Here is a 16,609-nt window from a genome sequence, read left to right as displayed (position 1 = left end):
GGTTGCTGAGAATTGGAATCCACTTGACGGCAACAGGTTTAGTTTATATACATACATATATATAGCATATATACACTCACACACACCATGTATGATGGGATGAAAGATGGGGGTAGCCATTAATTCTTTAGTGAGTTGAAGCTAGACCTAGGAAGTAAGAGAAAACTACCAATAGATGCCTTGCCCTGAAGGTTTTCCAGCATATGAATGGTCAACTTAGCATTCATTTGCATCTTGCTGCCCATATGGCCTCTTGACAGTCAAGAAATTATTTCTGCTAGCACTAACTTTGCTTTAAGAACCCTCCTTGCTATTTTTAGCTTTCAGACAAAGTCTGATGTGAAAGCAGTGGAAATTCTGGACCTTAAGAACAGATTGAAGCATTGTTCTCAGAAACCAGACAAATTTTTAAACTTTGAATGTGAGAAAATAGGCAGGATAAAAAACAGCTACTGCCTCCCAACAGGAAGGCAATGTCACTTTTAGATATGGAAAGGAAGAGTTGTATAACAAATTCCACCCCACTCCTCAACTGTCTTGACCTCTACACCCTCCAAAGAAATTCTATCATCTCATCAAGTGCGGAGTTCCCTAAAGAAACAGAGAATAGAGGAGACTGAGGTCATCTCTGCACCATTAGGGAACTCTGCATTTAACTTCTGTTGGGTTCCAATCCTCCCATCCCTGCCCCTCAAGGCGATTGACAAAGTCAGGGACCTTGAAGTTATAACAAATTGACTGACAACCTCCCAGCTTGCCTATAATCCAACTGGGGTGCACATTCCCACACATTGAAAACTAGGCTGCTCAAATGTTTAAAAGATTGGTCTTAAAGACCCAGTTCATATTGTCTGAGGGGACTCACTAAGCTTCTTGACTTGATGGTAATGACCCAGATAATGAGAGTTATTTTCCATTTTCCTTGAAAGTAAGTTCATCAGTCTCCCATTGGCTGCCAATATGACCAATGGGTTCTTCCTTGCTGCCTTTGGCTACTTCCAAAACTGCAAATCCTCAGGTCCCTGGGTAGGAACAACTTCAGTCTTTCCCAGAGAACTAACCACTGATTTCCCTAAGGCTATCTGGCTCCTGGTCTTTTCATCCCCCTTGCTGCCTCTTGGGCATTTAGGTAACAGTTGTCATTGTTTGACCAAAGAGAGATTAAAACACAACAAAACAAAACCTTAAAAGCCTTACCATTTTGGTGGCCTCTTAGTTACCCACTTCTCCTCTGCCTCTGATAAAGGGACCATGTGTTTCTTTATCAGTTTCTTGTGCCTGGTTTACCTAAAGACAATCTTCTATTGTCTGTGTGTATCTAATAAATTGGGCCTTTTCCTTGGACTGCGGTACAAAGCCAATTGCTGCTAAAAAAGGAAAAGTTCCACCAAAATGGTAGACACAAAGTATCATTACATGACTGGATTTACACTGGTTTATGTTCATGGACACAGACTCCTTTGTGTTTATCCTTTCATTCAAGAGTGTTTTTTTTTTCCCCATGCCTTTCAGCTTTCAAGCACCAGCCTACCCTCCCCTTCCCCAGGAAAATTTTTCTGGTTGTTCCAGCCCATTGAGAAAAGGCACAGGCAGCTATGAAGACTGGACAACTATCAATATGGTGACTTCCAAAGGGACCTATCAGGCCTCACACACTTCTTAGTAGTGAATCCAGAGTTGGGGTGATTTAGGAGTCAGATGGTAGTCAAGTGTCAACCAGAAAGGGCCAGCTTGTCACATTGGGCCCAGAGAAAGAGCCTAATTCCTGACAGTTGAGGTGGCAAGGGCAAAACAGGACGGTGGGAACCAAAACAAAAATTCAGTCCTGAGAATAGAAGCCCATGGGGGTGGAGAGAGAAGTAACCTATGGAATAAACTAGGAGATCGTCACAGGACACAGATAAGGCTTTGGTTAGTGTGTTGGTTAAGGTTGTGTGTCAGCTTGGCTGGGCCACGATTCTCAGTGTTCATATGTGATCACTCCCATGATTGAATATACTGTGAGTAGCCAATCAGATGAAAGGGAGTTTCCTTGGGGGTGTGGCCTGTATCTGAATATAAGCAGATGTTCTGGCTGTTTGCTCTATCTGGATCCTGTGGCTGCTGCCTCCTATCATCTCACCTCCAGTTCTGGGTACCTGAGCTGTCAGCTTATCTGCAGAACTTGGGATTCGTTGATCTTCACAGCCTGTGACTGGAGCCCTGCACTCTGACCTGCTGATCTTGGGTTCACCAGCCCCTGTAGCTACATGAATCAGGAGAAACCTTGTGGTCTTGCCTGCCAATCTTGGAATTCATCAACCTTCACAGACTGTGATCAGGAGACCTGCTCTCCAACCTGCCGATCTTGGGCTCGCCAGCTTCTGCGGCTCCATGAATTGGGAGAGACCTCTACCCAGATCCATGGACTTGGGACATTCTAGCCTCTACAATCGTGTGAGCTGTTTTCTTGATATATGTCTCTCTATATATGTATTTATATGCTTTACTGGTTTTGCTTCTCTAGAGAACCCAGCCTAAGACAGTTAGCATAAACGGTGAGCCAGAGAAGAGTACAGAAGTCCAGAGAACAGCCATGGAGTCCTGTGGGTAAGAATGTAGGCTCTGTACTGCTTACCATATTGTGAGCATAAGCTAAATTATACAGTAACAATGCACAACTAGAGCATAGTGATTGAAAGGGAAGTTTCTGGAATCACTAGTCTCTGTACCCTGTCTGCACAGCTTAGTAGTTGTGTGACCATGGGCAAGTTATTTAAGCCACTGGTAGGGAAATATACCTTACCCCTTTTGTGGAAAGAACTATAAAGCCACATGGCAAAGATAGTAGATATAGGGAAGAGAGAAGAATTGGGGCACTGTTGCAATTTCCCACACCCTCTAACTCTATTCTCCCATTTATAAATGGAGTAATAATAGATCATGCCTCATAGCACTATTGAAGGATTTTTTTTTTAAAATTATGTTAAAAATACTTTTCACAGTGCCTGGCAAATAAGAGTTCAATAAATAATATTTCATTATTATTAGTAATAACTATTTTTATTGCTAAAAGGAGCCCTGGTAGCAAAATGGTTAAGTGCTTGGCTGCTACCCAGAAGGTTGGTGGTTTGAACCCACCAGCAGCTCCACAGGAAAAAAGACCTGGTGATCTGCTCCCATAAAGATTACAGCCTAGGAAACCCTATGGGGCTGTTCTACTCTGTCATATAGGGTCACTATCAGTTGAAATTGACTCGACGGCACACAACAACAACGACATTTCTATTGCTACTTATTCTGTGCTCTGGTCAGGCCTGGATGCCCCTTCTCCTTGTCCATGTTTTCCCCTTTTGATGTCATTTCTTGGTGCCAAGGTTCTGTAACTGTCTGCAGAACTATTTCTTACTCTGTTCGAAGCTGCTCATACCTCTCATTTTAAATGACATGTACTTCAACTCCAATATTAGGACAAACCATGAGCCTCCTGACATGTCACACTAGGAAGGGCACAACATCACCTTGCTGTATTCTGCCACAATCACACGGCCTAAGTCAACTTGTGAAGAAACGTCAGAGAAATCCAAACTGAAGGACAGTCTACAAAATCACCAGCCTGTACTCTTCAAGAATGTCAATCTTGAAAGACAGTGAAAGGCTGAGGAATGGTTCCACACTAGAGGAACATGACAACTGAATGCAGTGTGTGATTCGGGATTGAATCCTGAGCCGAGAAAAAAACAGTACAATAAAGGACATTATTAGGACAATTGGTGAAATGTGAATATGGACTGGAGATTAGATCTGGGGTCAGGAAACTACGGCCTTTGGGCCAAATCTAGCTTGCCACTCTTTTTTGTTTTTTAAATAAAGTTTTGTTGGAATGCAGCGACATCTATTTGCTTATGTGTTGTCTGTGGCTGCTTTTGTACTACAACAGCAGGGCTGAGTAGCTGTGTATGGCCTTTAAGCCAAAAACATTTACTATTTTGCTTGATACAGAAAAAAGTATTATTAAATTTTCTAATTTTACTGAGGTTGTATAAGAGAACAACTTTGTTCTTGGGAAATCCATACTAAAGTATTTAGAAGTAAAGGGGCATCATGTCTGCAACTTGCTCTTAAATGGTTGAGGAAAAAAAAAAAAAGGTATATATATATATATATATATATATATATACACACATAGAGAGAGAGAGAGTGAATGATAAAGCAAATGTGCAAACCATTAACAACTGGTGAACTGGGTAATATGGGTAAAGGGTATATGTGAGTTCTTTGTATATTTTTGCAATATTTCTGCATATCTGAATTTTTTTCAAAATAATTATTTTTAATTACATGGGCTTTGCCACAAATAATGCTAAAGAGATCCTCTCTCTTTGATATGCTTTGTCAAATGCCCCTTACTCATTCCTCATTCTTCTTGTGAACGGCTTCTCTCAGTTTGCTTGGTCCTGTGGCTTTTCTTCTAATCTGCACGTGAAGGGCCCTGGCCCACCGCCCCTGTATTATGTGGGATTGTGGCTCTGTCCCCATGTTATCTTCCTCTTCTTGGCTAGTTGAGTATCTTCCTGAGATTTGATCTGAAAAATTCTCATATTGGGCATAAATATGGACGCTATGATAAGTCTTGTATGCCACAACTAAACGTTGCCCCTGGCAACTGTAGCTCAGGGGAGTTTCTGTTAAATACATTTTCTCCCACAGTCACAGAGGCCATGAACTGACCTAGTGAAGACTCATACAAGTCACAATACCCTCTACCCCCTTCATTGCACGTCTCCACTCTCCCTTCAGCCATGGTGCTTTTATGCATTAGGCTGAGGAAACTCGAGGAAAGGAGATTGATACCTATTATTTTCTTCTCTGCAGGGTCTCAATGGGACAGAATTTCATCTTAACGTGTAAGTTTTCTTTTTTAACTCCCATACCTTGAGATGTGATTGTATAGAATATAAAAAGCCTATGTATTATTCTAGGATCACACCTCATCTGTATTATTTTCTCTACACACCTAGAGCCATTCATATTTCCTTGACTGGCTTGGGTGGGATTAGCCTAAAACCTTAATGGGGAAGCAGGGAAAGCCTCTCTTCTTCTCCTTCTCATAAATTATCTTCTTTTGTCCACACAGAAACCTAGGGAGGGCAGTGGGGCAAATATTGTTATTTCCATTTAATAGGTCAGAATACTGAGATTTAGAGAAATTAAATAACTACTCACATAAAGTGTTAAAAAGTCACTTTGAAGACTAAAGGGTGTCTGACCCAAGCCAGGGTATTTTCAATTGTATCATATGCATGTGAAAGCTGGACAATGAATAAGGAAAACCGAAGAAGAATTGACGTCTTTGAATCATGGTGTTGGCAAAGAATATTTAATATACCATGGACTGCCAGAAGAATGAACAAATCTCTCTTGGAGGAGGTACAGTCAGAATGCTGCTTAGAAGCAAGGATGATGGGACTTCGTCTCACATACTTTGGACATGTTATTAGGAGGGACTAGTCCCTATAGAAGGACATCATGCTTGATAAAATAGAGGGTCAGCAAAAAAGAGGAAGACCCTTTTGGACTGACAGAGTAGCTGCAACAATGGGCTCAAGCATAACAACAATTATGAGGATGGCACAGGACTGGGCAGTGTTTTGTTCTGTTGTACACAGGGTCACTGTGAGTCAGAACTGACTCCCTGACACCTAACAACAACAACCATTTAGCTATATAATCTCTATGTCTTCACTCCCATAAGTCAAATGGTTAGCCAGAGATAGCACCATGAATAGACAACAAGGTAAAGAGAAATAGTGTGACTATGAAGAACAGAGACTGAGAAGCTGAATATCCTGGCATTAACCCCAGCACCTCCAGTTAATCTCAGTTCCAAAGCTATGGAACCTTGGATACTTTACTTAAAGCCCCGAAATCTCATCTGCAAAACTGTCATAATGAAAGCTACTTCCTAGATTGGTTGTGAGAGTCAAGTGGAAGAACATAAGCACCACATCCAGTGCCTTATTGTTGACTGCCATTCAGCTGGCCCCTGATTCATGGTGACCCTACGCACAATGGAATGGAACGCTGCCCTGTCCTGCACCATCCGCATGATCAGGGGCAGATCGAACAATTTTGCTTCATAGGGTTTCATTGGCTGATTTTTCAGAAGTAGATCACCAGGTCTTTCTTCCTAGTCCATCTTAGTCTGGAAGCTCTGCTGAAACCTGTTCAGCATCACAGCAACACACCAGCCTCCTGATGGATGGGTGGTGGCTGTGCTTGAGGTGCACTGGCCAGGAATCAAACCCATGTCTCCTGCATGGAAGGTGAGAATTCTACCACTGAATCACCACTGCCTTCTACCCAGTGCCTACCACACTTTAAAAAACATACCTTGTTCTCTGTCCCTCTTTCCTGTATCTTAATGTACAATCCCCTAACTTTGTAATAAAAATCAGCACCCTGGGAGAGCTCTCCTAAGCCAGTTGATATTAGCTAATGTGATCCTTCACCTTCTAAGTACCGAGTTTACAAATGGGATCATGGTAGGGTTTACTGTCAAATAAAAGGCAGAGCTCACAAGGGTTGTATTTGCTAAGCACAGCTTGTGAAATATGTGCTAGTAAATCCAGGGCAGCCTGTTTATTCCTTTATGATTTTTTAGGGAAGACTTGGGCATTATTTACATTCCCTTCCGTACTCTTAAATGTTACTTGGGCTTAAGATGTGGCATTCCAGTTCCAGACAGAGACATAAAGTCTTAATGAATAGGATAAGTCAGGCTCATTTTTAAGAATGACATGAGGTAGAGTCTTAATTTTTTATTATTGGTCTCGTAATGCATTAAATATTAAGACTTCATAAACTTGGCCCTGTGCACTGATAAATTAACAATGCCCACCAAGGCATGTGATTTTACTACAGGGAAGCTGGAATACAGAGTCCTGGAGACTGGATGCTGACAAGCGAGCCTGTTGGACGGAGCCCTTAGTCATTAGTCATAAACAAGAGGCTACATTAGTTCTCACTGCTCTAAATTGAGATGTGCTTTGGGGAATATGGAATCCTAGGGTAGTACAAATGGTTAACATACTCAGGTGCTAAGTGAAAGGTTGTAGGTTTGGGCCCACCCATAGGTGCCTCAGAAGAAAGGCCTGGCAATCTACTTCCCAAAAAATCAGCCACTGAAAACTCTATGAAGCACAGTTCTACTCTGACATATATGAGGTCGCTATGAGTCAGAATTGGATCGATGTCAACTCATTTTATTTTGTTTTGTTTTGTTTTTTGCAGGGGGGGAATACATACAACTGCCCAAAAGGGGTCAGGTGGGTATTTTTGACACAGCATCTCAGAGCTTGCCTGGAGTCTGTGCACCCAGACACAGCAAAGCACGGTCCTTGGTGCCCTGGAATGTCTGGTTAGCCATAGTCCAACAGAGGACTTCAGCCACCTGGGAGGTCAGTGCGCTGCACTCCTCACCCAGCCAGTCTATTCATCAGAGCTGTGGCCCAAGGTCACGGAGGAGAGCTTTTTTGTATGTCAAGCAGAGACTTTGCTCCGAATGGCCGTTTCTCTCACACCAAAAGGCCCAAGTCTCACCCTGCTGGGTCACAGAGGCCATTTTTAAAAGTTAAAAATGAACCTGAATGAAGGAGTCATTGTCCTGGGACACTCCCCAGTCTGAGGACTATTTGGGGGTGAAAGTGGCCTGGACTTTGTGTCTCTAGAACTGACAGGGTAAATGCCTTTTCCCCCTTTAGTTTCCTTTTTAGCCACGTCTCTCTTCCCAGCAGCTCCCTGGTAATTTTCTCAAGAGAATTGGGGTGGGGGGAGCGGAGCAGACAATGGCTCTCTCTATTGTGTGTGAAGCACGTTTGGAAATGGGGAAAATCTCCTGCCTCATTAGAGCTCTAGACACGGGAGCTCCGGAGCAAGGCCAGCCCCAGAGAGGACACATGCCCACTATTCCCTCCTCTGTTTGTGAGGACACAGGCTCAGAGGCTGATGGGAGAAAATTTGGCCATGGTGAACTTCCTAACATTCTGACTTTTACTAAGTCTCTGTGACTCCAAGCTGGCCTTCAAGGCCCTTGAACGACTTCCTCAGTCTTCTGTTTTGCATGTAAGAAGCAAAAGGACTCATTTTCAAAATAAAATGTATCTCTTTATTTTTCCCTCCTATAGCACCAAAAAGGAACTCTGGTGGCACAGGCAGTGAAGCGCTCGGCTGCTAACCAAAAGGTTGTCAGTTAGAACCCACCCAGCTGCTCCAAGGGAGTAAGACCTAGCAATCTGCTTCCATAAAGATTTTAGCCAGGAAAACCCTATGGGGCGGTTCTACTCAGTCACATGGGGTCCTATGAGTCAAAATCGACTTGATAGCACCTAACAACAAAAATAGCACCAAAAAGCCTCTGCCTTAGGATAAAAGAGCCTTCTATCCTAATGGACAAGTGGCCTCCCAAAGTTATTTGTCCTTTGCCTTAGCCTCAGGCACATAAGAGTCGCCATTTCTATCAGATAACTCAGAGAGGTTAAGGAACTTACTCTAGGTCACACAGCTACAAGTGCCAGAGATTTATGGGGAAAGAATGAGGGGGTGCTTACATTCTCTAACTCAGAGCTGCTCAGGAGGAGAGCCCCTTTTGGTCTCTGAATGCTGGACAGGCAGTTTCAGAAAAGAAGATCCCCTGAGTCCAAGTTTTTTCTGATCGTTAATGAAAGCGGGAAAAAAAAAAGATGAAAGAGGACTCATGCAGCCTCCACAGTTGGTGCCTCTTGAGAGCATCTGAATTCCGAGGGGCACGGGCAATGTGGTCCCCTCCTATCTACTGGGGTAGAGCCCTGACTCTGCCTCAGATGCACTTTCTTACCTGTCCCTGACCTGGGCAGGGCCTGGCAGGCATCTCTCTCCATATGCTTAATAAGAGGCCTGGGAAAGTCCTCCCTCCCCTATTCTGGGGACAGACACAAACATCTTTGCTGTCTCTCTAGAGGACTTGCAGCTCCATGTAATTACACCTTTTTCAAGACATGTAGAATGGAATTGTTGGAAAGGCTTCATTGATTGTGGGCTTGCAAATCTCTGGGCTCCAAATGGGACAGCTGATAATGATAATGATCTTACATTTATACAGACCTTTTCATCCAGATGAATCCATAGAGCTCAGCAGAATTTACAACCGATTGTACAAGCACAGAGTCAAACTCTGCCCTCTGCGAGGTGCTGCCAGCTCCCACAGAGATTGTCCTACTGCTGGGGGTCTCAGTCAACATTGTCCCTCCAGCAGGATCATGTTCCGGGTCCATGCACTAGAGCTAGAGGAGGAATTTGCAATCACCAGAGCCCCAGCACAAAACAGGCTGTATGGGGCAGCTGGAGAGTTGGGGCCACGGGGAGCTGTACCTGTACAAGGAAAGCATGCTTCAGCCCTTTGAGGAGTGCAAAATCCCATCCCGCACACCAGCATGAGAGGTAGGAGGAGAACTAAGTTGGGGAGACAGCTGGGTCCCAAAAACCTACTTCAACTGCCTCAAGATCAGCAGTTCCCAAAACATGTTCTACAAAACACTAGTCCCTACTGCAAGATGCTCCTCAAACAGAAAAGGCTCTGGGGTCAATGAAGTTTGGGAAAGGCAGCAGCTGGTTCCCCCCACCTGGAGAGTCACACTGCACATTCGCTTATTAAAGGCTCTGAGAAGTTCTGCAGACAAGAAACCTATCTAACCTTACCCCAGTGTATTCCAAGCTAATTCAACCACAGTGCCCTTTTTTTTCTATGCAGCACCCTGCAGAACATGGTACACACTTAGACCAAATCTGCTATGGATTCAGATCAGCCTTAAGTAAGATTTTCCATCCTCATGTTTTTCCATCAAAAACGGATATATTCTCTTTAACCCATACCCATTGCCGTCGAGTCAATTCCGACTCATAGCAACACTATAGGACACAGTAGAACTGTCCCATAGAGTTTCCAAGGAGCAGCTGGTGGATTCCAACTGCCGACCTTTTGGTTAGCAGCCGTAGCACTTAACCACTGCACCACCAGTGTTTTCATATTCTCCTTAGACGTGAGATAATATCAAAGACTGAACAGTTCTTATAAACCTTCTATTCAACCCCTTTGCTAAGCATAGGGTAATTGAGACCCAAAGAGGGGTCTCATGCCAGATTCACACAGCAACTCAATGGCAAAATTAGGACCAGTGTTAGACCTCCTGATTTGACCCCTGATTCATTATACTAAGTTGTAACTATAAATGTAATGGCCTATTTTTTTAAACAAAAATATACACAAGATGTACAGCAAACAAATTCTACACAATCCCGGCCTCTCTTCCTGGACTCCATGTGTCTTATGCTTTCTTCAGGTAAAAGGTTTTCTGTATGTGGTAGGATGGTCTATCTTTTGGGGACTGGGAAAATTGTGGGTTGAGGTTAGCCTTAACTAGATCCACGAAGTTCTACAGAGTTTCTGTGCACCGTTAATGCATGCATCACCCCCCACCCCCGCAACACACACACACACACATACACACATACATACAAATCAAATAAACTTCTTAGAGACCCTGAGGTGAATAGGAAAAGAAATACTGAGGGATATGACCCTACACCCAAGCTGTCCAATATAGTGGCCACTAGTCACGTGTGGTTACTTTAAATTATTATGGTTGCTGTTGTTGTTAGGTGCTGTCGAGTTGGGTCCCAGTCATAGCAACCCTATACACAACAGAATGAAACACTGCCCCAGTCCTGAGCCGTCCTCAAAATCGTTGTTATGCTTGAGCCTATTGTTGCAGCCATTGTGTCAATCCATCTCATTGAGGGTCTTCCTCTTTTTCGCTGACCCTCTACTTTACCAAGCATGATGTCCTTCTACAGGGTCTGCTCTCTCCTGATAACATGTCCAAAGTATGTGAGACAAAGTCTCACCATCCTCGCTTCTAAGGAGCATTCTGGCTGTGCTTCTTCCAAGACAGATTTGCTCGTTCTTCAGGCAGTCTGTGGTATATTCAATATTCTTTGCCAACAATATAATTCAAAGGCATCAATTCTTCAGTCTTCCTTATTCATTGTCCAGCTTTTGCATGCATATGAGGCAATTGAAAACACAATGGCTTGGGTCAGGCACACCTTAGTCCTTAAAGTAACATCTTAGCTTTTTAACACTTTAAAGAGGTCTTTTGCAGCAAATTTGCCCAATGCACTGTCATTTGATTTCTTGACTGCTGCTTCTATGGATGTTGATTGTGGATCCAAGTAAAATGAAATCCTTGACAACTTCAAACTTTTCTCCATTTATCATGATGTTGCTTACTGGTCCCGTTGTGAGGATTTTTGTTTTCTTTATGTTGAGGTGCAATCCATACTGAAGGCTGTAATCTTTGATCTTCATCAGTAAGTTCTTCAAGTCCTCTTCGCTTTCAAAAAACAAGGCTGTGTCATCTGTATATCGCAGGTTGTTAGTGTGTCTTCCTCTAATCCAGATGCCCTATTCTTCTTCATACAGTCCAGCTTCTCAGATTATTTGCTCAGCATACAGATTGAATAAGTATGGTGAAAGGATACAACCCTGGCGCAAACCTTTCCTAATTTTAAAACACACAGTATTCCTTGTTCTGTTTGAACGACTGTCTCTTGGTCTATGTACAGGTTCCTCATGAGCACAATTAAGTGTTCTGGAATTCCTATTCTTTGCAAAGTTATCCATAATTTGTTATGATCCATACAGGCGAACGCCTTTGCATAGTCAATAAATCACAGGTAAACATCTTTCTTGTATTGTCTGCTTTCAGCCAAGATCCATCTGACATCAGCAATGATATCCCTCATTCCACATCCTCTTCGGAATCTGGCTTGAACTTCTGACAGTTCCCTGTCAACCTCTTTTGAATGATCTTCAGCAAAATTTTACTTGTCTGTGATATTAATGTTATTGTTCGATAATTTCCACTTTCTGCTGGATCACCTTTCTTTGGAGTAGGTACAAACATGGATCTCTTCCAGTAGGTTGACCAGGTAGCTGTCTTTCAAATTTTTGGCATAGACGAGTGAGCACTTTCAGTGCTGCATCCATTTGTGGAAACATCTCAATTGGTATTCCATCAATTCCTGGAGCCTTCCTTATTTTTCACCAATACCTTCAGCGCAGCTTGGACTTCTTCCTTCAATACCATTGTTCTTGCTCATATGTCACCTCCTGAAATGGCTGACCATTGACCAATTCTTTTTGGTATAGTGACTCTGTATTCCTTCCATCTTCTTTTGATGCCTCCTGCGTTGTTTAATAATTTCCCCGTAGAATCCTTCAATATTACAACTCGAGGCTTGAATTTTTTCTTCAGTTCTTTCAGCCTGAGAAATGCTGAGTGTGTTCTTCTCTTTTGGTTTTCTAACCCCAGGTCTTTTCACATTTCATTATAATACTTTACTTTGTCTTCTCGAGCCACTCTTCGAAATCTTCTGTTCAGCTCTTTTACTTCATCATTTCTTCCTTTAGCTTTAGCTACTCTACATTCAAGAGCAACTTTCAGAGTCTCTTCTGACATCCATTTTTGTCTTTTCTTTCTTTCCTGTCTTTTTAATGAACTCTTGCTTTCTTCATGGGTGATGTCCTTGATGCCATTCCACAACTTGTCTGGTCTTTGGTCATTAGTGTTCAACCCGTCAAATCTATTCTTGAGATGGTCTTTAAATTCAGGTGGGATATACTCAAGGTTGTACTTTGGCCCTGGTGGACTTGTTCTAATTTTCTTCAGCTTCAACTTGAACTTGCACATGAGCAATTGATGATCTGTCCCGAAGTCGGCCCCTAGCCTTGTTCTGACTGATGATATTGAGTTTTTCTATTGTCTTTCCACAGATACAGTCTATTTGATTTCTCTGTATTCCATCTGGCGAGATCCACGTGTATAGTTGCCGTTTATGTTGTTGAAAAAAGGTATTTTCAATGAAGAAGTCATTGGTCTTACAAAATTCTATCATGCAATCTCTGACATCGTTTCTATTACCAAGGCCATATTTTTCAACTACCAATCCTTGTTTGTTTCCAACTTTCACATTCCAATCACTAGTAATTATCAATGCATCTTGATTGCATGTTTGATCAATTTTAGACTGCAAAAGTTGGTAAGAATCTTCAATTTCTTCATCTTTGGCCTTGGTGGTTGGTGCATAAATTTGAATAATAGTCATATTACCTGGTCTTCCTTGTAGGCATATGGACATTATCCTATCACTGACAGCGTTGTACTTCAGGATAGATCTTGAAATGTTCTTTTTGATGATGAATGCAATGCCATTCCACTTCAGTTTGTCTTTCCTGGTATAGTAGACCATATGATTGTCTGATTCAAAATGGCCAATACCAGTCCATTTCAGCTCATGAATGCCTTGGATATCAATGTTTATGCTTTCTGTTTCATTTTTGACCATTTCCAATTTTCCTAGATTCATACTTTGTACATTCCACATTCCTATTATTAATGGATGTTTTCAGCTGTTTCTTCTCATTTTGAGTCGTACCATATCAGCAAATGAAAGTCCCAAAAGCTTTACTCCATCCACGTCATTAATGTCGATGCTACTTTAAAGAGGTAGCTCCTCCCCAGTCATCTTTTGAGTGCCTTTTAACCTGAGGGGCTCATCTTCTGATAATATATCAGACAATGTCCCACTGCCATTCATAAGGTTTTCACTGGCTAATTTTTTCAGAAGTAGACTGCCAGGTTCTTCTTCCTAGTCTGTCTGAGTCTGGAAGTTCAGCTGAAGCTGGTCCACCATGGGTGACCCTGCTGGTATTTGAAATACTGGTGGCATAGCTTCCAGCATCACAGCAACACACAAGCCACCACACTATGACAAACTGACAGATATTTGGGGACTTTAAATTATAGTTTAAATTTATTAAAATTAAATCAAATTAAAAATTTATTTCCTCAGTTGCACTAATCACGCGTCAAGTGCTCAATAATCACATGTGGCTAGTGACTACCATATTGGACAGTACAGATTAGAACATTTCCATCATCACAAACAATTCTATTGGACAACACTGCTTGAGACTACCACAAGCATTTTATCTACAATGACACCAGGCATTTTCCAGACACTATATACATATATATATAGAGAGAGAGAGAGAAAGTGCGCTTTTGGACCGTGTGATAAATACCCTTGGTTGTTTTTTCACCAGCAGTTCAATAACACTTTCCTCAGCTCCAAGTTGGGGCTATTAAACTCAAGGTGAGCTCCATGTTCTGTAACAGCACTGTTTACTATCTGGACATTCCTAAGTCTAGCTGCTGCTGACAAGGGCCTTATCCAGCACAAAGGACAGCAGATGGGTTTCTCATTTCTAGCTGCATAGACTGAAATCCACAAACGTTATGACTTCCCTGCGATCACACAGCAGAGTGATGGCAGACGAAGGTTTGCGCCCAGGACTGTGCTCTGGGCTTCTGGCTCTCCGGCTCCTGGGCAGACTTGCAGAGCTCCAGAGCCCTCCCCATCTCTTATTTCTCACCATGACCTCATCCTTCCCGCTGTGCGGCCTCCCAGCCAGAGCCGGCAGCGGGAGCATCATCGCTGCTGATTTTGTTCTGGGATTCGGATGTTCATTCTTTTCTCAGGATCCCCCAGGTTGCTCAGACAGAGTGGCTGCCAGTCAGCCCCAAGAGTCCTGGAATTTGGCCTCAAACCAAGTTTGCCTGGGGCCAGCACTCTGCCTCTCCCCAACCCGACTGGCAGTCACTGGGGAAAGACTGAGCTAGAAGCTTCTTGGCTCAGAAAAGAGAGTTTCAAACTTGTTTAACCTCCAGCTTTCTTAGGAATCCTGGAGTTATTTTTATATTCCACAGGTGGCAGAAGATGCACAGTCTTTCCCTTTAAGCAGAAGTGTGGTTTTCTCTGAGCTCCATCATCCCCAGTGAACCGATCTTCCAGGGCCTTTTCCCAATGTCCTGCTATGGCAGAACCTCTCCTTTCTGCATAGTAATAGAATGTTTAACTGCACACTGTGATGGCACAGGACGACATTACATTTCCCCATTTTCCTTGCAGCTAGAGGTGACTTAAGTCTTCGCATTGAGATTTGTGTGGGAGTAGGGTGTGCAAATTCCAGGTAGAGAAGCATGAACTTCTCCTCCCCTTTCCTTCCCCTTCTGGCTGAAATGGGACATGATGGCTGGAACTAGGGCAGCCCTGCTGGACCATGAGGTGGTCTTGGGAAATGAAGCTATGCATAGTAGATAAACAAGATAGAAAGAGCCTGGACCACCTTCCTGGATTTTCACATGAGAGAAAATAAACTTCCATTTTATTTAAGCCACTTATTTTGGGTTTTCTGTCACTCAAAGATGAGCCTAATGCTGGCTAATATACCTGCCCCAAGTATTAATAATAATAAAAAGAATGATAATAATATTAATAACAAAACAAACAATAGCTACAACTTTGAACAACTTTAAGCAACATCATGATAAACGGAGAAAAGACTGAAGTTGTCAAGGATTTCATTTTACTTGGATCCACAATCAACATCCACGGAAGCAGCGGTCAAGAAATGAAAAGATGCATTGCACTGGGCAAATCTTCTGTAAAACACCTGTTTAAAGTGTTGACGAGCAAAGATGTCATCTTGAAGACTAATGTGCGCCTGACCCAAGCCATGGTGTTTTCAATCACCCTCGTATGCATGCGAAAGCTGGGCAATGAATAAGGAAGACCAAAGAAGAATTGACGCCTTTGAATTGTGGTGTTGGCGAAGAATATTGAATATACCATGGACTGCCAAAAGAACGAACAAATCTGTCTTGGAAGAAGTTCAACCAGAATGCTCCTTAGAAGCAAGGATGGCAAGACTACGTCTTACATACTTTGGACATGTTATCAGAAGGGATCAGTCCCTGGAGAAGGACATCATTCTCGGTAAAGTACAGGATCAACAAAAAAGAGGAAGACCCTCAATGAGATGTATTGACACAGTGGCTGCAACAGTGGGCTCAAGCATAACGATTTGTGAGCATGGCGCAGGACTGGGCAGTGTTTCGTTCTGTAGTACATAAGGCACTATGAGTCGGGACTGACTTGCTGGCACCTAAAAACAACAACAATAAACACCATTTTACTAATGAGGAAACTGAGGTGTAGAAAGAGTAAGTGACCTGCTCAAGATGATACATTAAAATGTGAGGGTGGGATTCAAAACATTACTCTGTAAAAAAGGAAGGACTGAGGTCAGGAATCAGTAAAGAGAAAAAAACAGCAAGACAGGCAGAGAGAGTAGGTAACCCAGCAGCCCTCTATCTCCACACTTGAGTTCTGGATTATTCTTCTCAGGGTCATCCCTTGAGCTTCAGACCCTGAGCCCTGTTAAATATCCTCCAAATGGGGAAGAATTCAGTTCTTATTATTTATTGACTCATTAAGGTCATGGTTTCCAAACTATACAACAAAATCCCTAGGGAGAACCCTCCAGCCTGCCTCAGGATATTTTAAATTTTCAATGAAAACACAGTAGTACTTGACATCTGTCAGACCCAGCATGAACCTCTCAGTGGAGGTGGTTCACAATTATTTATTGTGCCATGTTTCTTTCAATGCTAGAACTATTGGGGGAAAG

Source organism: Trichechus manatus, unplaced genomic scaffold, assembly GCF_000243295.1.
Source record: "Trichechus manatus latirostris isolate Lorelei unplaced genomic scaffold, TriManLat1.0 scaffold00006, whole genome shotgun sequence".
Taxonomy (NCBI): domain Eukaryota; kingdom Metazoa; phylum Chordata; class Mammalia; order Sirenia; family Trichechidae; genus Trichechus; species Trichechus manatus.
The sequence above is the reverse complement of the archived record's forward strand: the minus strand, read 5'-3'. Positions refer to the sequence as shown.